This window comes from Bombina bombina, chromosome 6 (genome assembly GCF_027579735.1).
Source record: "Bombina bombina isolate aBomBom1 chromosome 6, aBomBom1.pri, whole genome shotgun sequence".
NCBI classification, from domain to species: Eukaryota; Metazoa; Chordata; class Amphibia; order Anura; family Bombinatoridae; genus Bombina; species Bombina bombina.
In genome coordinates, this window is record NC_069504.1 from 523,927,730 (window position 1) to 523,950,352 (window position 22,623).

The following is a 22,623-nucleotide window of genomic DNA, read 5'->3' on the forward strand; positions in this document are numbered from 1 at the left end:
ACCTAGCTATATTATCTTCCCCTTTAAAGATGAAAATGAGATCATCAATGTATCGCTTATAAAAAGAAATACAGTCTCTATAAGGATTATTATCTCCATATATGTGGGACAGCTCCCACCAACCTAAAAATAGGTTGGCGTAAGAGGGGGCGAACTTCACCCCCATAGCTGTCCCACATATCTGGAGATAGAATGTGCCCTCAAACTTAAAAAAATTATGTATTAGCAAAAAATGAGTGACCTCAATCACAAATTCCTGAAACTCTAGAGTGTAATTGGAATATTCCTTCAAAAAGAAGTGTATAGCTTCCAACCCCTTAGGGTGAGGTATAGATGAATATAAGGTGACTACATCAATAGAGAGCCATGAATGTTCACCTGAAGTTGACCACAAAGTTAAATCTCAAGGATTCAGTGGATACAGGTGGGGTAATTCCATCTTCTACTATCTATACCTAAACTTTATTTTTAACCCCACATTCTCCCTTTTTTACCTCTCTCCTAGAACCTTTGAGTATTGGGGGTACTACAGGAATAAATCTGGGCGCATAGCACCCCTCTAGAACCCCCACTGGTGGCAGGATTCTATGGCAACATTTTGATGATAACATTCCATGATATATTTGCAGTACTATACACATAAATTATAATAATATTAATAATTATATACACAATTTCTAGATACTAGTGCTAAGGAACAACATACTGTCTTTAGGCAGCTCATATTAAGTAAAAATATAAACTGCCCTTTAAACATAATGTAGGTCTTCAAATCTCAGGCAATCAACTTCAATAAAAGCTCATCACTGAAGAGATTCGTCTCAATTGTAGTCACTTCTTTTATATATTAGTTAATTCCCTTGCACAGGAAAAAGCAAGAGGGGTGAAAGACACAGAAAAAAACAACAACATTTAAACTTTCCAGGAAAATAGGAGCTTATAATATAAATATGCAAACTACTAAAATAGTAAATCCAGAGATGATCATGTGTGAATGATGGGGGAACTCATTAGCCTATTTTCTGCCATCATCTAAAAGCACATACAACATGACTTGTCTTGGACTGTAAAGGTAACGTGGATACAGTAGTACAGAGAGATCTAAAAAGAGAAAGATACCAAACAACTAGGCCCTTTACCAACTGTTGTTAACACAATGATTTCTAAGTATTACCGTCAGAACTGCTAAAGTACAAATACTGAACTAAGTAATTATGTAACATACAGCTTAGTAAATAATCAATTGGAGCCCATAGAAAAATATTAAATTATATATATATATATATATATATATATATATATATATATACAAACACATACATACATGCAATAATTTGTGTAACAGTGTTCTCCCCAGGGCCTATTTAATAGGCACACCACTTTAAGCCAATTTTAAACTATTATATAATATTTACTTTCTGATATTTGTAACACAAATGATCAATAAATCAATTTATGTTAAATTATGCAATTAATTTGTGTTTTAAATAGCTTAAGTAACATTTATGCATAACAGAAAATGTTATAATATTGCATAGTATTACACTGTCCCCATCCGGTTGGCAAACTTTTCTGTGGAGAACACTGTATATATCTAAAAGATGACTAATTAACGGGTAAAAAAGGTACTGCAAGGTCCCATGCAGGATATATAAAGGTTATAAATCTACTGAAAGCCCTGCAATTTGCTTAGGGCATTTTCAAACAAGTACAAAAATTTAAGTTTTTAATTCTATTATAAATCTTATTTTATATTTAATATTCCAAAGCTCATAACTTTAAACTGTATCTTTTAAAATCCTTATTTCAACATACACGGTTGTATAAAATATTGTAGAATAATAAAATACTCAATGTAATAAGAGTGTTATTTATTTAAAATGTCATATTTCGTATCTAATTCAATAACAGTACATGTAGTCAAAGACATTTTTTGAGATTCAATTTAAATTTTGAAATGTTGCCATGTTAAACAAATCTCTCAAAGATAATGACTAGTTTTTAAGGTATGAGTAGAATACTATAAAGGTCTCTCTAGATTGTAAAACTAAAAAAAAAACCATTTTCTAAACATTTTATTTATATTTACTTCTTTTTCTTAGAATCATTTGCTTAGAAAAAGTAACTACATTTTCCAATAGAAGTAAATAAGAAAGTTTTTTGAACCTGCATTCTCTATCTAAATTATGCAAGCTTAATTTGTGACCTTCCTGCTGACATGATTGGCTTAAATAGATATTTATACAATCGTCAATCTTGAAAAAGGATTTAATTTAAAACGTAACTTACTATTTGTTAATGTTTTTGTTTGAAGTCATACCAAGCGTCCTCACAAAAAGTCATTAAAAGATGTACGGCTAGATTTAGAGTTCTGCGGCCAAAGGGGTGCGTTAGCTACGCTGGCTTTTTTTCCCCCGCACCTTTTAAATACCGCTGGTATTTAGAGTTCACAGAAGGGCTGCGTTAGGCTCCAAAAAGGGAGCGTAGAGCATATTTACCGCCACTGCAACTCTAGATACCAGCGTTGCTTACGGACGCGGCCAGCTTCAAAAACGTGCTCGTGCATGATTCCCCCATAGGAAACAATGGGGCTGTTTGAGCTGAAAAAAACCCTAACACCTGCAAAAAAGCAGCGTTCAGCTCCTAACGCAGCTACATTGTTTCCTATGGGGAAACACTTCCTAAGTCTGCACCTAACATGTACCCCGAGTCTAAACACCCCTAACCTTACACTTATTAACCCCTAATCTGCCGCCCCCGCTATCGCTGACCCCTGCATATTATTATTAACCCCTAATCTGCCGCTCCGTACACCGCCGCCAGCTACGTTATCCCTATGTACCCGTAATCTGCTGCCCCTAACATCGCCGACCACTATGTTATATTTATTAACCCCTAATCTGCCGCCCCCGCTATCGCTGACACCTGCATATAATTATTAACCCCTAATCTGCCGCTCCGTACACCGCCGCAACATACATTATAGTTATGTACCCCTAATCTGCTGCCCCTAACACCGCCGACCCCTATATTATATTTATTAACCCCTAATCTGTCCCCCACAACGTCGCCGCCAGCTACCTACGATAATTAACCCCTAATCTGCCGACCGGATCTCGCCGCTACTCTAATAAACGGATTAACCCCTAAAGCTAAGTCTAACCCTAACCCTAACACTAACACCCCCCTAAATTAAATATAATTTAAATCTAACGAAATAAATTAACTCTTATTAAATAAATTAATCCAATTTAAAGCTAAATACTTACCTGTAAAATAAATCCTAATATAGCTACAATATAAATTATAATTATATTGTAGCTATTTTAGGATTAATATTTGTTTTACAGACAACTTTGTATTTATTTTAACCAGGTGCAATAGAAAAATAAATCCTAACCTAAGTTACAATTAAACCTAACACTACACTATCAATAAATTAATTAAATACAATACCTACAAATAACTACAATTAAATAAACTAACTAAAGTACAAAAAATAAAAAAGAACTGTTACAAAAAATAAAAAAATATTTACAAACATTAGAAAAATATTACAACAATTTTAAACGAATTACACCTACTCTAAGCCCCCTAATAAAATAACAAAGACCCCCAAAATAAAAAAATGCCCTACCCTATTCTAAATTAAAAAAGTTCAAAGCTCTTTTACCTTACCAGCCCTAAAAATGGCCATTTGCGGTGCATGCCCCAAATAATTCAGCTCTTTTGCCTGTAAAAAAAAAAAAAGCAATACCCCCCCCAACATTACAACCCACCACCCACATACCCCTAATCTACCCAAACCCCCCTTAAATAAACCTAACACTAAGCCCCTGAAGATCTTCCTACCTTATCTTCACCATGCCAGGTTCACCGATCCGTCAACAGAAGTCTTGATCCAAGCCTCCAAAATCTTGATCCAAGCCCAAGCGGGGGCTGAAGAGTGACATCCATCCTCCGGCTGAAGTCTTGATCCAAGCGGGCAGAAGAGGACATCCGGACCGGCAAACATCTTCATCCAAGCCGCATCTTCTATGTTCTTCAATCCGATGACGACCGGCTGATCTTCAAGACCTCCAGCGCGGATCCATCCATCTTCACCGACGACTTCCCGACGAATGACGGTTCCTTTAAGGGACGTCATCCAAGAACTTGAATCTGATTGGCTGATGGAATTTTCCTACCTTAATTCCGATGGCATGGTGAAGATAAGGTAGGAAGATCTTCAGGGGCTTAGTGTTAGGTTTATTTAAGGGGGGTTTGGGTTAGATTAGGGGTATGTGGGTGGTGGGTTGTAATGTTGGTGGGGGGTATTGTATGTTTTTTTTTTACAGGCAAAAGAACTGAATTATTTGGGGCATGCCCCGCAAATGGCCCTTTTCAGGGCTGGTAAGGTAAAAGAGCTTTGAACTTTTTAAATTTAGAATAGGGTAGGGCATTTTTTTTATTTTGGGGGTCTTTGTTATTTTATTAGGGGGCTTAGAGTAGGTGTAATTAGTTTAAAATTGTAATATTTTTCTAATGGTTGTAAATATTTTTATATTTTTTTGTAACTTAGTTCTTTTTTATTTTTTTGTACTTTAGTTAGTTTATTTAATTGTATTTATTTGTAGGTATTGTATTTAATTAATTTATTGATAGTGTAGTGTTAGGTTTAATTGTAACTTAGGTTAGGATTTATTTTACAGGTAATTTTGTAATTATTTGAACTATTTTAGCTATTAAATAGTTATTAACTATTTAATAGCTATTGTACCTGGTTAAAATAAATACAAAGTTGCCTGTAAAATAAATATTAATCCTAAAATAGCTACAATATAATTATAATTTATATTGTAGCTATATTAGGATTTATTTTACAGGTAAGTATTTGGCTTTAAATAGGAATAATTTATTTAATAAGAGTTAATTTATTTCGTTAGATTTAAATTATATTTAACTTAGGGGGGTGTTAGTGTTAGACTTAGCTTTAGGGGTTAATCCATTTATTATAGTAGCGGCGAGATCCGGTCGGCAGATTAGGGGTTAATTATTGTAGGTAGCTGGCGGCGACGTTGTGGGGGGCAGATTAGGGGTTAATAAATATAATATAGGGGTCGGCGGTGTTAGGGGCAGCAGATTAGGGGTACATAACTATAATGTATGTTGCGGCGGTGTACGGAGCGGCAGATTAGGGGTTAAAAAAAATATGCAGGGGTCAGCGATAGCAGGGGTGGCAGATTAGGGGTTAATAAATATTATGTAGGTGTCGGCGGTGTTAGGGGCAGCAGATTAGGGGTACATAGGGATAATGTAGGTTGCGGCGGTGTACGGAGCGGCAGATTAACGGTTAAAAAATTTTAATAGAGTGGCGGTGATGTGGGGGGGCCTCGGTTTAGGGGTACATAGGTAGTTTATGGGTGTTAGTGTACTTTAGAGCACAGTAGTTAAGAGCTTTATAAACCGGCATTAGCCCAGAAAGCTCTTAACTACTGACTTTTTTCTGCGGCTGGAGTCTTGTCGTTAGATTTCTAACGCTCACTTCAGCCACGACTCTAAATACCGGCGTTAGAAAGATCCCATTGAAAAGATAGGATACGCAAATGGCGTAGGGGGATCTGCGGTATGGAAAAGTCGCGGCTGCAAAGTGAGCGTTAGACCCTTTCCTGACTGACTCCAAATACCAGCGGACGGTAAAAACCAGCGTTTGGACCCTCTAACGCTGGTTTTGACGGCTACCGCCCAACTCTAAATCTAGGCCGTAGAGTACAAGGCCTAATCACTTTTATGGGACTGAGCTAGCAATTCAATGACCTCTGACTCCCAGATTCAGCTCATATTCATTTTAAGCATTGTTTTATCGTGTTTCTTTTTATTTCCCATACTCTTCTCTTTTCTTCTACTTTTTTGTATTGTTTTACTAATGTATTACTTTTTTATGGTAAGTATCATTGATGTTATTACACATTTCTATAAATTATATACATATAACCACCCACATTTTAAGAATTGTGGACTTTATTGAATCTAGCCCACTGTGTATTGATTTGTCAAGAATATACTTTAAAACTTAATTTTGATTTCATAGTAACAGATAATTTATATATTTTTTAAATAAAGTGATAGAATATACACAAGAATATATATATATATATATTTATATATATATATATATATATATATTTATATTTATGGATCAAATGGCAAAATTAATTTAGCTGTTTGTATAAGTATATACTATCCTATTAAACTTTGTCTGGTGGGAACATAATACATTCCATTCCCTCCCATCCCCTTCGCTCTACTCATGACCTCCATCTCTCCTCTCTTGTCACCTCCTCATATTCCCATCTACATAACTTCTCCAGACTGGCCCCTGTTTTGTGGAACATTCTGCTTTGCTCCACAAAACTCTCTCCTAGTTTTGAAAGTTTCAAGCCCTCTTTAAATACTCTACTGTTCAGGGATGCATATAGTCTAAACTAACATTTTTTACCTCAGTTCCTCTCCTCTTTTGTCATCCCCTGAACAAACATTTTTTACCTCAGTTGCTCCCCTCTTTTGTCATCCCCTGAACCCCTTTAGCATGCAAGCTTACAAGTCCAAGTTTGTAGATCACCTTCACAGGAGCTGATTTACAACAGTGGAGGACCCTCTACCCACTTGTTCCCTATAAATGTTGCCTTGTATATCATACCTTTGTTTATAGCGCTGCGGAATCTGTTGGTGCTCTACAAATAACTAATAATAATAATAATAAAATAATAATAATCCAATATAACAGTGTGTCAAGGTGCCAAGCCAAAAAAACATATTTTCTGGTCTTTGCTTACCCTGTTGGGTACAAAGCTTTTGGCTGAGGGTATACTTGCTCCTCTGTCTGTGCTTTAGTTTATGACGCTATACTATTGCCCTGTGTCACAGTGTTCCTTTGGTATGCCACTTATACTCTTTAAGGAGAACATCAGTAACTCTGATCGGTTATTGTCTCTGCCAGCTAGATTTTGCATTTACCTGACTACACTTCCATACATTCCGTGTCTTGCAGGTCAGTATTTGCTCACAGTATTCTGCTAGTTAGTACATGTATACTATGTCTGGCTGGTGATTACCTGCTAATTTTCCTGCTGGCCATTACCTGCTGACCATGGCCTGCTCAGTGTGTCCTGCTGGCCATGTCCTGCTCAGTGTGTCCTGCTGGCCATGTCCTGTCATTGTGTCCTGCTGGCCATGTCCTGCAGAGTGTGTCCTGCTGGCCATTTCCTGCTCATTGTGTCTTGCAGGCCATGTCCTGCAGAGTGTGTCCTGCTGGCCATGTCCTGCTCATTGTGTCCTGATGGCCATGTCCTGCTGAGTGTGTCCTACTTGCTATTACTTGCTCAGTGTGTCCTACTGAGTCCTATTTGCTCATTGTGTCCTGCTGGCCATGTCCTGCTCAGTGTATCCTGTTGGCCATGTCCTGCTCATTGTGTCCTGCTGGCCATATCCTGCAGAGTGTGTCCTGCTGGCCATGTCCTGCTCATTGTGTCCTGCTGGCCATGTCCTGCAGAGTGAATCATGCTGGCCATGTCCTGCTCATTGTGTCCTGATGGCCAGGTCCTGCTGAGTGTTTCCTACTGGCTATTACTTGCTCAGTGTGTCCTACTGAGTCCTACTTGCTCAGTGTGTCCTGCTGGCCATTACTTGCTCGGTGTGTCCTGCTAGACATTACATGTTAGATTGTCCTGCTGGTCATTACTTGCTCAGTGTGTCCTGCTAGACATTACATGTTATATGGCCATGCTGGCCATTACTTGCTCAGTGTGTCCTGCTGGCTATTACTTGTTATACATGTTATAGTTCCCTGCTAGACAATAGTTATAGTGTCCTGCTGACCTTTACTTACACACTGTGTTCTTCTGGCCATTATATGGTTTTGTGTTGTTCTGTCAACCACAAATTTACAATGTCTTTCTGGTCATATCTATAATTATAGACCTTGGCCAAAACACATCAGATGAGCAGTTGTATGTTTTTACCTGGTGATGTTTTTATCTCATGATCAATGACAATGTGTGATCTTTTGCTCTTTTGGTTTCTACATTTCTGTAGGCCATTAACTGCTCACTGTGACCTGGTGGTCCTTACCTATTCAATGTATCCTGCTAGCCATTACCTGCTCACAGTATCTTGCTGGCCATTATACGCTCATCATGGTGTCCTGCCAGCCATGACTTGCTATTGTGTCCTCCTGCCAGTTATATGCTCATAGTGTCCTTCTGGCCATCACCTGCTCCCTGAATTATTTGCTGAGTTTTTGGTCATCCTACCTAAGACCTACTTGTATCACAAATGTGTGTATACTTCAGTTACCTTAATAAATAATTTAACAATACTTTGACTTGTCAGCTCATTATTTTGCTACTTATCATCAACATAAAAATCCCTACACCTCATAGAATGCTGCTTTCACCAGTTTCTTGCACAGTCACTAAAGAATTAAATTGTTGTATCAGGTGGGGAGAGATTACTGATTTTCAACATATTCTAGCATTGGTCTGAAATAAACATTTCTAAAATGTTGTATAACAATCCTCACAGTGTAATAATTTTAAAGCTGAATTTGTCTTTACTGAGTAGAGCTATACATATTTATATTTAGTAAATACAAATGAGGTCAGCCTGTTATAAAAGTAAAGTTACAAGTTACACACCTACCACAGGTACGTACACCTAAGACACAAAACAGCCTGTAGCGAAATGCTGCAGTAATTACCTTGTCAACAACACCATCCATCACAATGTGTCTTCAAACAACCTTGTACTTTGTGAGTAAAAACAAGTGGTGCTTAATGTGCAATAACCTGTCTGTGTCAAATAGGTCAGGAATGTTACAAAAACGATTGCATATATATGGTAATATGGAAGTTTCTTATTAACTTAATTTAAAAAAAATAAATAATAATTGTCACAATTTTAGCCAGATATTTATATATGGAAAGTATCTGCTGCCACAACATTTTGTTTGCCTCTATAAAATGTTGTCAGATGTATGTGCTGGGTTTCCCTAAAATGTGTTAGATGTGCAATAGTTTAAGGATAATTTCTTAAAGGGGCAGTCGAGTAAAAAATAAACTTACATGATTTCGGTAGGGCATACAATTTTAAACAACTTTTCAATTTACTTTTATCATCACATTTACTTTGCTCTCTTGGTATTTTTTGTGGAAAGCTAAACCTAGGTAGGCTCAAACTGATTTCTAAATTGTTATGAACTGCCTCTTATCCCAGTGCACTTTGACAGTTTTTCACAGTTAGACACTGGTAGTTTATGTGTGTCATATAGATAACATTGTGCTCACTCTTGTGCCCTGATTGGCTAAAATGCAAGTTTGTCAAAAACTATGAGATAAGGGGGTAGTCTGTAGAGGCTTAGATACAAGGTAATCACAGAGGTAAAATTATTTATAGGGACACTGAACCCAAATATTTTCTTTCGTGATTCAGATAGAGCATGACATTTTAAGCAACTTTCTAATTTACTCCTATTATCAAATTTTCTTCATTCTCTTGGTATCTTTATTTAAAATGCAATAATGTAAGTTTTAGATGCCGGCCCATTTTGGTGAACAACTTGGGTTGTTCTTGCTGAATGGTGGATAAAATCATCCATCAATAAAAAAGTGTTCTGAACCAAAAAAAACTTAGATGTCTTTTTTTCAAATAAAGATAGCAAGAGAATGAAGAAACATTGATAATAGTAGTAAATTAGAAAGTTGCTTAAAGTTGCATGCTCTATCTGAATCACGAAAGAAAATATTTGGGATCAGTGTCTCTTTAATATGTAGGTCATGCAAAACTAGGGAATGAGAAATAAAGGGATTATCTATCCTTTTAATAATTCTGGTGCAGACTGTCCCTTTAACATCTGACATTGCTTCTTTAATGTCAGTTTTTGAAGATAAATGGATAATGTCCTCTTTGGTGACATAGCCATGTTGCCTGTGTACGTCGTTCTGTGATAGAGTCAGGGCCGCATGCTTGCTAGCCTCAGCCGATTCTCTGCTGGGGCAGGAAGGCGGATCCGGTGGGATCAGATAGTTTTCCATGTTAGTGGATTGAGAGCCCTTAGTTGACTTTGTATGTCTTCTATTGGACATCCCCAACTAATTCTTATTATGTGTAAAAGAAAGTTACTTCTCTGGCTGTGAGCGTTGGGAATTGCCATGTGGCACTCTATGTATTTAACTGCATCAGCGTATAATTTCTTGCAGGCCCAAGCCAATGCTGTGTCGCCTTAGATGAGTAAATGTGTTGCTCAACCCTTATCTGGGGTCTTATCATTCAGTAAATGCCCCACTATGTAGGTAATAAAATATCCCAGAGGTCTAATCCAGTCTTAACTGTTGTGCGGATGTGTCTGCTCACCCAGCGTCTCGCCAGCTACTTCGTGCTCAGTTCGGGCTAGAAGGACCTGCTGTGCTCACCTCACTGTGCCTATGCAAGGCAGCCGAGGGCAGTTCTGGGGTCCACTGAGGATTCTTACCGCTGCCTCTTGCATCGATGCAGGCCGCTGCCTTCTTTGCTGGTCTCTCTGCACACCGCTAAAGGGATATTGGCTGTGATTCCCCACTTGCCCGGAGAACATTAACAGCAGAGTCTTTGCCTCCTCCACATCCCAAGGGCCCAGCGTGAGTTATGCAATGCGCTCCGCCGCTGGATAGGCCCAGCTGCGCAGCAGGAGAATTATCCGGAGTCTGCCTCATATAGGGCACCTGCTTCAAGTTCTAAGTGCTGTAGTTAATTGCCCGTGTCTTGAGAGGTTCCAGTCTGGTATCAAAGGCTGTGGGACACAAATAACCTTACATGAGAGTACTGGGGCTTCAGAGCTACTTTAATGTGCGGCCATCAGCTAGCGTGGCCAAGCTCCGCCCCGTAGACTGTCCCTTTAAGTGGTATAATGTTAAAAAACTAATTAGATTAATTTATTTGGTTTACTTTGTTATAACTTTACTGGCTTATCTTTGAATTGACAAAAAAAAAATAGACACAAAAAACTGAAAAATGTTGACTCAGACGGAGTATACAATTTAAAAATATTTTTTTTCCAATTTACTTCTGTTAGAAAGCTTTGTTTTCAGTATTCTTGCAAAACAGCTGCCATATAGTTAGGCTGACCATATTGCCGCTTTAAAAAGGGACACATATAAAAAATACATATGTCAGGGCTGTTTTCAGGGCTGTTTAAAAAAATGGTTTTGTATAAGAACCCTCACATATGTATTTTTCATATGTGTTCCTTCTTAAAGCGGCAATATGGTCAGCCTACATATAGTGCTTTTGAATCATGCACACTCCTGAGCATACCTACTTGCTTTTCAACAAAGGATACTAAGAGAAAGAAGTAAAATGGAAAATAGAAGTCAATGGACTGGTAAGGTTTATTCAGTGTATTTTTGTCTTCTTATTTAGAATATTATTAAATAGAACCAGTGGCTTATTTAGGTTTTGTGCTGCCCTAGGCAGTTAAAATTCTGCTGCCCCCCCTCCCCAAAGGTTTTAGGCCTTTTTAACTCTTAATATTTTTTTGGGTCAGTGTGTAAAATGTTTTTTGTTTTTGTTTTTCATAACAATTCAAAAGAAAATAACACATCCAGTCTGTTAGTTAATAAGACCTGCAATAAGCTTGCAGACCCACCACAGCTGACAAGGGGAGGCAGCATATCGGCACAAGGTCTTCTCCTCCAGCCTCACCATGTAAGTGCATCCTCGGGCAAATTTATCACCAAGAACACTTCCACTGCAAAAATGCTGGCTGCTCTAAATGAAGCAACGGTTTAAAGAAGCACTGCCTGTAAAAAGCGACCTTAATCAGTGCACGTGTTGAAAATAAAATAGAAGGCAGCCCTTCCTGCAATAATGCTGTCAAATAGAAGCCTTATTTGAACAGAAACATTTGTTACAAAGTAAGATATTATTAACTACTACACTGACCTCAGCCATCAGACACAGCTCATACAGTTTCTCCCCAGGGGGTTTCTGACATAAGTTTTAGGAAAGCACAGCAGATCTCTTGCTTCTGCAACATGACAGGTAATAAGTCAAACAGGCATTGTAAAAAGCCACTTTCTTCATTTGTATATGCTCATCAAATAACCAAAAAAGAGTTATTGCTTCAGACTTGAAAGCTTGTCTTTAAAATGCTTATTTAACTTGTAATTTCAAGACATTTCTGTTGTGTTGTTGTAGAATAATATCTCAGCCAAGTCTAACACATTAACATTCTTTTTACTGCAATTGCTTATCAATAGCAAACTCCAGCTGACATTTGCCTTACTTGGAGGAGCCAATCTGGGCTTAAGGCTACAGACAACAAGGCTAACCATGGTTATAATGTTATTATAAAGTACAAGTACATTGTTTTGCAATTAGCAGCTAAAGCCAATTAGTCAAACATATGTAGCAGAATTAGCCTTGATAGGTTAGCAGGGTTCTTTTAAGTTGTGAGAATAAGAAAATCCTCTATTTTCATAGCTAAATTACATGAAAATGTGCAAAATAAATCATGAAAATATGCAGCAAAGTTGTTTTATTATGCATAACTCAACATTTTTATATTAAAATCTCAAGGTGTTTACTGTCCCTTTAACCCCTTAATGACAGCTGACATACCTTTTATTTTGGCTATGGTTTTAACCTGAAGGGGTTAAATAGTGTGGACTGCACAACAGCCGAATGTCTCCTGAAGTGAGGCATTAAGTATATTAATAGTGGGTCTTGCTGCTTTCAGTGACCCACGCTATTGCTGGGCCACAAAACCCTTAAGGATATGCGACACACAGGGTACGTCCATGTTGTTAAAGGGTTAACGTACCACTAATAGCTATTCTAGTCTATGTTAATCAAATTATTTACAATCTTATACTGAATCTGTTTCAAAATGCATAACTGAGGGGTCGCTGATGCTTCTGAAACTACCAGTGATGGACCCCCATATATAAGGCAAGCAATGTCCTAGGTGGCAGAAACTAAAGGTATTAAGGTACAAACATAGTGGAAATAATATGATGTTCGAGGAACAAAATCATATTAAAGGGATATGAGTCAAAAATTTAACTTTTATGGTTCAGAAAGAACATGCAATTTTAACAGACTTTTCGGTTTATTCTAATTATCAGTTTTTCTTCTCTTGGTATTCTTTGTTGAAATGCATACCTAGTTAGACTTAGGAGCAGCAATGCATTACAGTAAGCCAGTTTGTATTTGGTGGCTATATGTCTCTTGTCATTGGCTCACCAGATGTACATCATTGTAATGCATTGTTACTCTGGAGCTGATTTTAATATTATGTTTAACACTTTATATGCAAGAAACAGTGCAATGATAAACCATTTTCACACATTAGAACATTTACGTTTGCACTTTTTATGTCCTTATAATTGAAAATATAACGATATTGTGGGGTATAAATGCAGAAAGGATGGCACAAGTCCCCCCTCACCTCCCTGTACTGGTAAGCTGCCAGAAAATGTTGGGAGGCAAGTTAATTAATTTAGTTCCTTTCAAATTTTAGTTGATCAGTGAACATCCATATAAAATGTAGAGATTTTACTCACGGGAGAGTTCTATGAATTATTGGTGAATATGAGATAGACAAATAAGGCACAAGGTAGAAGACAGATTAAACAGGGGCCTTTAACATTTTCACATCAGGGGTCACATTATTTCATGTTTTTTAACTTGGGAGGCTGTTGAGCAAATTTTAGAAATACTGTTGTTTTAGGGTGAAAAATACCAATATCTGTATAAAACCATGCACTGTTGTATATGTACCTCCAACACCTTTATCATCACACATTTGTTGTTAGAAAGGAATGTTGTTATTATAAGATCAAATAAGAACTATAAAACTCCCCACATACATGTACTGAATTTGGAAAAGAAACTGGCCACATATAATGCTCTGGGGGTCCTCATTGTAGCCCCTATTCTTTATGGTGGACAAGCTTGAATACAATGATTTACAAGGCAGAATACAAGAGAAAATGAATCCCATCGGCTGGAGAGTAATAAAAAGTAATTGGAATAAGACTAGATCCTCACCAGGTATGGAGAGGTATAGGGGCATAGGTATCAATCTCCGAATGGAGCTTGATGCCCCGTGTTTCTGGCAAATCATCAGGCTCGCCAGAAACAGCAGTTATGAAGCAGCGGTCACAAAGACCCCTGCTCCATAACCTGTCCGCCTGCTCTGAACAGGCGAACAGACATCGCTGGAAATCAACCCGATCGAGTACGATCGGGTTGATTGACAACCCCCCTGCTGGTGGCCCATTGGCCGTGAGTCTGCTGGGGGCGGCATTGCACCAGCAGCTCTTGTGCCGTATTCAGCAAGGTCTGGCGGACCTGATCTGCAGTGTCGGATCAGGTCCACCAGACCTTAATAACTAGAGGCCAAAGACTCTAAATTGCTGCTGAAAACTGGAAAAATTGTTTTTTAGGGGAAGGAAAATCTTTTATATTCATTCTTTCAACAGTGAACATTCACCTCAGTGAACATTCACCTCTCCAAAGTTTATTCCAAATTGATAAATGTTTGCTTCTGAGATGCCACAGAAGGTGCTACAGTAAAACTGCTACATGAAATTACAGTGCATTTTGTGTGTAACCTCTTCATTTTAATTACTGGATCATAGTTGGTTTATTCTAAAACAGCTATGTGAGTCATTGTCCAGATGTGCCAAAATGTTAGTGGCACTGTCTAGCAAAACTGCCCAGTCGCTATAACAGGACCGGATTTGCACCAATTCCTGATCCATCAGTAAGCTATTCACGGAAGCTTATTAGTGGAAGGGAAATTAGTTTATTTTTTATTGTCTGTTTGGTTTATGTTATATAATTATTTTTTATTATATATATATAATAATTTTTCACCTAAATTCTGATTTTACACAGCTACATTTTACATTTATCCTTTTGCTAGATACACACATACACACAGACACATAGTACTAGTATATAAGCACTACAACAGACACACAACCTGCACTAGAACACACTCCCTTAACTCAATTTTAACACCTTCATTCCCTAACCCTGATCCAACACCATTTTTTTACCACTTCCTCACCGCCCTTAATTACCCCTACCCATGCCTTTTTTTTACCCCTTTTGGCAATCAGCCAATAGGATTTTTCCTACCTTAATTCCGATTGGCTGATAGGATTCTATCAGCCAATCGGAATTCAATATATATATATACAGTGCTCAGAATAAATGAGTACACCCCTTTTAAAAAGTAAGATTTTAATCAATATCTCAACACAAGAACAATTTCCAGAGTTTTGACAAAATTGAGTTTTATAGAACATTTGTTTAGCTCATTACATGAAAGTAAGGTTAATAATATAACTTAGATTACAAAATCTTAAGGTTTACTCAAAGTAGGTGATGCACAAATGAATACACCCCACAACAAGAACTACTACATCTAGTATTTTGTATAGTATTTTGTATGACCTCCAAAATTTGTAAGGACAGTACCAAGTCTTCTAGGCATGGAATGAACAAGTTGGCGACATATTACTACATCTATCTTTTTCCATTCTTTAAGAATGACCTCTTTTAGAGCCTGGATGCTGAATGGAGAGTGATGCTCAACTTGTCTCTTCAGAATTCCCCATAGGTGTTCAATTGGGTTCAGATCAGGAGACATACTTGGCCACTGCATCACTTTCACCCTGTTCTTCTTCAGAAATGTGACAGTGGCCTTAGATGTGTGTTTTGGATCATTGTCATGTTGGAAAACTGTACAACGACCAAGGGCACGGAGTGATGGTGGCATCTTCTCTTTCAGTATCAGTACATCTGTGAATTCATGATACCATCAATGAAATGCAGCTCCCCAACACCAGCAGCACTCATGCAGCCCCACAGAAGGACACTGCCACCACCATGTTTCACTGTAGGCACCATGCATTTTTCATTGTACTCCTCACCTTTGCGATGCCATACAGTTCCAAAAACATTTATCTTGGCCTCATCACTCCAGAGTATGGAGTCCCAGTAGTCTTCTTTTTTTTAGCATGTGTCCTGGCAAATTCTAGGCAGGCTTTTTTGTGCATGGGCTTTAGGAGAGGCTTCTTTCGTGGACGACACCCATGCATGCCATTCCTCTGCAGTGTACGCCATATTGTGTCACAGGAAACAATCACCACAGTTTGGCTTTCTATTTATTTAGCTAACTGCAGTGAACTTGCATGGTGATTTTCTTCAACCCTTCTCATCAGAAGATTCTCCTGTCGAGGTGTTGCAGCTCCAGCTTTGTTACATTTTTGTATCACTTTTGCTACAGTATTCTGACTGATAAGTAAAGCTTTGCTGATCTTCTTGTAGCCTTCACCTTTCTTGTGTAAATAAATTATTTTCTTTCTAAGGCCTTGTGACATTTCTCTTCCATGTGGTGCCATTGCTGACAGCATGGCATGGGAAGGGGTTTTCTTTGGTAAGTAACACCCTTTTATCATTAACTGTCTGCTGGACACCTGTTTAATGAATAATTAGACTCACCTGCAGTTGAATTCTTGTTAATTAGGAACTTGTTGTCAGACATTTAGCTTTGCTCCTATGACTTTCATTGGGGTGTATTGATTTTTGCAAAATGGTCTTGAATGAATTTGTTAGGAAAAATACTTTGTTGTGTGTGCAAATTAACAAATCTTTGTTGCAATCAATATTTTATCAGAAGAAATAGTCTGGACTCAGTCTAACCCTCTAAGCCTCTCAAATTAAGACTGATATCTCCCTACTCAGTCCAACTCAAAAGAAGTAAATAATAGGGCGTATGAGCGGCGCTGTTAGACACCTGAGGTTTGTTGCAATCAATGGCCCGCATTTGTGGGAGTATTTTGTAGTATAGTGTCCCATAGAATTTGTTGTTTCTGAAAAGTAAATAAAGGTTTTCTGACAAATCTGTTGGGGAGTACTCATTTATGCTGAGCACTGTATATATATATATATTGTACCAAAACACATTAGATATATGTATACATATGTATTTATGAATAAATGGAACATATTCTTGTATGTGCAGAACATTGTAATGTGAAATATTCATATTTTCATATTGGGTTAGCACAAATGAGAATATGTGATCATGTTTACACGAAAGTGGGGTATTAGGGTTTTTTCCACTTTTTTTTTCTCAATTGACTTCTATGGGGAAATACGTGAACGCACACACGATAGTCTAACTTCAGATTGTTGGGTTACCGCTAGTGCAAAAAAAGTTTACTTTCAACTCATAATACGAGCACAACCCAACGTGCGCAAAAATCACACTCAAGCAGGGGCGTTAATTTACATTCTACTTGTGATCTGACCCTAAATCTGGTACCTTCCCTGTGAAACATTCTATATCAGCATTTCTAAACTCCAGGCCTCACATGTCACTAACCAGTCAAATTCTAAAGAAATTCCTTAATGGAGTACAGATGAGTCAGTAGCTGACCAGCCCAGACAGAGAAAGAAAATCTGGCTTGTTAGGAGTGCATGAGGCTAGAACTGAAAAACACTGATTTATGTGATACATTGAATGTTTATATTAGCTCCTGATAAATTGAATGTTTACATTAGCTGAATCAAGGCCAAAAATAATGAAGGGGCAGCCACTATTTACCCCTTGCCAATGTTGCCATTGTTAGTTTAAAGGCTATGGAAACTTATATTGTTTGTATATAATGGAAAAATATATAAATACAAAACATATGAACCAATACATATTTGTTATTAATGTATCAGTACATATGGAACATTAAAATATGGTGTTTTGTGTTTCTTACTATTACCTTGAATATGATTGTAAAAATTAACGCCTAGATTTAGAGTTCTGCGTTAGCCGTCAAAACCAGCGTTAGGGGGTCCTAACGCTGGTTTTGGCCGCCCGCTGGTATTTAGAGTCAGTCAGGAAAGGGTCTAACGCTCACTTTCCAGCCGCAACTTTTCCATACCGCAGATCCCCCTACGCCAATTGCGTATCCTATCTTTTCAATGGGATCTTCCTAACGCCGGTATTTAGAGTCTTGGCTGAAGTGAGCATTAGAAATCTAACGACAAGACTCCAGCCGCAGAGAAAAGCCAGGAGTTAAGAGCTTTCTGGGCTAACGCCGGTTCATAAAACTCTTAACTACTGTGCTCTAAAGTACACTAACACCCATAAACTACCTATGTACCCCTAAACCGAGGCCCCCCCACATCGCTGACACTCTATTACATTTTTTTTTAACCCTAATCTGCCGACCGCACACCGCCGCAACCTACATTATCCCTATGTACCCCTAATCTGCTGCCCTTAACACCGCCGACACCTACATAATATTTATTAATCCCTAATCTGCCCCCCCCCCATGTCGCCGCTACCTTACCTACAATTATTAACCCCTAATCTGCCGACCAGATCTCACCGCTACTCTACTAAATGTATTAACCCCTAAAGCTCAGTCTAACCCTAACCCTAACACCCCCCTAAGTTAAATATAATTTAAATCTAACAAAATAAAATAAATCTTATTAAATAAATTATTCCTATTTAAAGCTAAATACTTACCTGTAAAATAAACCCTAATATAGCTACAATATAAATAATAATTATATTGTAGCTATTTTAGGATTAATATTTATTTTACAGGCAACTTTGTATTTATTTTAACCAGGTACAATAGCTATTAAATAGTTAATAACTATTTAATAGTTACCTAGTTAAAAAAATTACAAAATTACCTGTAAAATAAATCCTAACCTAAGTTAACCTAACCTAACCTAAGTTACCTTAATCGGAATTAAGGTAGGAAAAATCTGATTGGCTGATTGAATCAGCCAATCAGATTCAAGTTCAATCCGATTGGCTGATCCAATCAGCCAATCAGATTGAGCTCGCATTCTATTGGCTGATCGGAACAGCCAATAGAATGCAAGCTCAATCTGATTGGCTGAGGAAGATTTTGGATCCTCTTCTGGACGGATCGGTGATACCTGGCATGGTGAAGATAAGGTAGGAAGATCTTCAGGGGCTTAGTGTTAGGTTTATTTAAGGGGTGTTTGGGTTAGATTAGGGGTATGTGGGTGGTGGGTTGTAATGTTGGGGGGGTATTGTGTTTATTTTTAAATGCAAAAGAGCTGAATTCTTTGGGGCATGCCCCGCAAAAGGCCCTTTTAAGGGCTGGTAAGGTAAAAGAGCTTTTCAATTTTTATTTTAGAATAGGGTAGGGGATTTTTTTATTTTGGGGGGCTTTGTTATTTTATTAGGGGGCTTAGAGTAGGTGTAATTAGCTTAAAATTGTTGTAATATTTTTATAATGTTTGTAAATTATTTTTTTATTTTTGTAACTTAGTTCTTTTTTATTTTTTGCACTTTAGTTAGTGTATTTATTTGTATTTATTTGTAGGTATTTGTATTTAATTTATTTATTGATAGTGTAGTGTTTAATTGTAACTTAGGTAAGGATTTATTTTACAGGTAATTTTGTAATTATTTTAACTAGGTAACTATTAAATAGTTATTAACTATTTAATAGCTATTGTACCTGGTTAAAATAAATACAAAGTTGCCTGTAAAATAAATATTAATCCTAAAATAGCTACAATATAATTATTATTTATATTGTAGCTATATTAGGGTTTATTTTACAGGTAAGTATTTAGCTTTAAATAGGAATAATTTATTTAATAAGATTTATTTTATTTTGTTAGATAAAAATGATATTTAACTTAGGGGGGTGTTAGGGTTAGGGTTAGACTTAGCTTTAGGGGTTAATACATTTATGAGAGTAGCGGTGAGGTCCGGTCGACAGATTAGGGGTTAATAATTGTAGGTAGGTAGCGGCGATGTTGGGGGGGGCAGATTAGGGGGTAATAAATATAATATAGGGGTCGGCGGGGGTTAGGGGCAGCAGATTAGTGGTTCATAGGGATAACGTAGGTTGCGGTGGTGTACGGAGCGGCAGATTAGGGGTTAATAATTGTAGGTAGGTAGCGGCGACGTGGGGGGGGCAGATTAGGGGGTAATAAATATAATATAGGGGTCGGCGGGGGTTAGGGGCAGCAGATTAGGGGTTCATAGGGATAACGTAGGTTGCGGCGGTGTACGGAGCGGCAGATTAGGGGTTAATAATAATATACAGGGGTCAGCGATAGTGGGGGCAGCAGATTAGGGGTTAATAAGTGTAAGGCTAGGGGTGTTTAGACTCGGGGTACATGTTAGGGTGTTAGGTGCAGACATAGGAAGTGTTTCCCCATAGGAAACAATGGGGCTGCGTTAGGAGCTGAACGCTGCTTTTTTGCAGGTGTTAGGTTTTTTTTCAGCCCAAACTGCCCCATTGTTTCCTATGGGGGAATCGTGCACGAGCACGTTTTTGAAGCTGGCCGCGTCTGTAAGCACCGCTGGTATTGAGAGTTGCAGTGGCGGTAAATTATGCTCTACGCTCCCTTTTTGGAGCATAACGCAGCCCTTCTGTGAACTCTAAATACCAGCGTTGTTTAAAAGGTGCGGGGGGAAAAAAGCATGCGTAGCTAACGCACCCCTTTGGCTGCAGAACTCTAAATCTAGCCGTAAGTAAATTGAAAAACATATTTAACCAAAAATGTATCCCCACCTATTGTTTTAGACATTTTACGCTTTAAAATAAAACATATTCTTGTATTTAGGGTAACCTAACTGAATTTATGATTAAATATATAGGGCTAGATTACAAGTGGAGCGCTAATTTAATGTGTGCCCGTAAACGAGCAAATTTGCCCGTTTGTGGCCATGGTATAAATAAAAAAGCTGTTACAATTGCTCAGAAAACACCTAATTTTATAAATGTTCCCCAATTGCCCCTAAATACAGTGTGTAATTCTTTTTTAAAACTAAAAAATAGTAGCATATTTTTTTTATATATAAAAAAAAAACTACGCTAAGCAGTTATAAGGGATTAAAAGTGGCGGGTGTGGGGTGTTAGAAAAAAAAATGGCACTAAAAAGTGCCTTCACATAGCGGTCTATGGGAACTGTGTGTTCCTTATAAATATATATGTTCTGTATATGCTTATATACATATATATTTATGTGTTAATATGTGTATATACACATATTAACACATAAATATATGCATATATTCATATACATATATATTAATATTTGAGCCCATTGCTGTGCGACTTGCCCCCTTTTGTGCTAGCTCTCATGTCAAGGCGGGCAACTTAAAATACCAGCGCACAATTGTGTGCTTGTGAAAGGGCAATTTTGCAGTCCACTCGTAATCTGGCCCATCATCTGGTGTTAGCTCTGTGCTCTGCTTGTTTCTAAACAAATTCTTATTTTAGCATATTTTTCATATGCTCAAAATAATACATGTGAACACTAGAAAGATGAACAAATCATTAAAGAATGTAGTTTTTATGTATATAATGTTCTGTTTTAAAACAAAAATAAAATAAAAAAAACTGAAAAAAATGCTTAAATTAATTTATAGAATAATAATAAAAAAACACGTGTATAATGTTGAAACTTCACAGAATTCACGAATTGTAAAAGCTTATATTTTGTAACTCTCAAAAGTTTCAAGACAGGCATTTTAAAGCGTATTATAAAAATATCTAGCTACTGGCCACAATTCAACAAATTCCTTAGGCTACTAAGCATCTAACTTTGTATACTGTCAAGTAAAATACATTTAAATCAACAAAAAATACACAAATTGCTGCAGCACTAGGCCTTTCTCATTGAGCAACTGACAAAAATAGGCAGAAAATATTAAAGGGACATACAAATGTATTAGCAAAATTGTTCCTTGTGAAAACGACAGCACCTACACTGACAGGTTATGCTTGTCCAGAGGGTTACACATCGCACCTGCAATTATTTATATTGTTCCATGGTTGAACTAATTTATATCACCATTGACACTTGGTGCAGATGCATTCAGTAAAGGTGGATGCTCTGAATGTCTAATACACTTTAAAAGCTATCAGTAAACAATTATTTTAGGTGCATTACAGAAATAACCATAATGAGCCAGTGTTGACAATAATGTCCCTTTAATAGCATTATTAAAATGTAATGCAAAATGTAACAAAAAAAATTGAAGATTTGTTTTTACATGAATGAGAATTATTGACAGAGTACATAATGACAACATTTTAATAATATTAGCCATGTTTTAATAGCTGAGGTAGTTTAGTTAAAGGGACAGTCAACACCAGAATTGTTGTTTTATAAGAAAATAGATAATCCCTTTATTACCCATTCCCCAGTTTTGCATAACAAACATAGTTATAATAATACACATTTTACCTCTGTAATTACCTTGTATCTAAGCCTCTGCAGACTGCTCCCTTATTTCAGTTTATTTGACAGACTTGCAATTTAGCCAATCAGTGCTCACTCCTCGATAAATTCATGTGCATGAGCTCAATGTTATCTATGTGAAACACATGAACTTATGCCCTCTAGTGGTGAAAAAATTGTCAAAATGCTTCTAGATTAGAGGCGGCCTTCAAGGTCTAATAAATTAGCATATGAACCTCCTAGGTTAAGCTTTCAACTAAGAACACCAATAGAACAAATTAAAATTGGTGATAAAAGTAAATTGGAAAGTTGTTTAAAATGACATGCCCTATTTGAATC

The 22,623-nt window shown here is 37.3% G+C and overlaps 1 protein-coding gene across 1 annotated transcript in view; it reads right to left on the reverse strand.

The window, feature by feature from the left end:
- PDE8A (phosphodiesterase 8A) overlaps positions 1–22,623 on the reverse strand; it is a 1,084,545-nt gene that overhangs the window by 920,881 nt on the left and 141,041 nt on the right. The window lies entirely within an intron of this gene.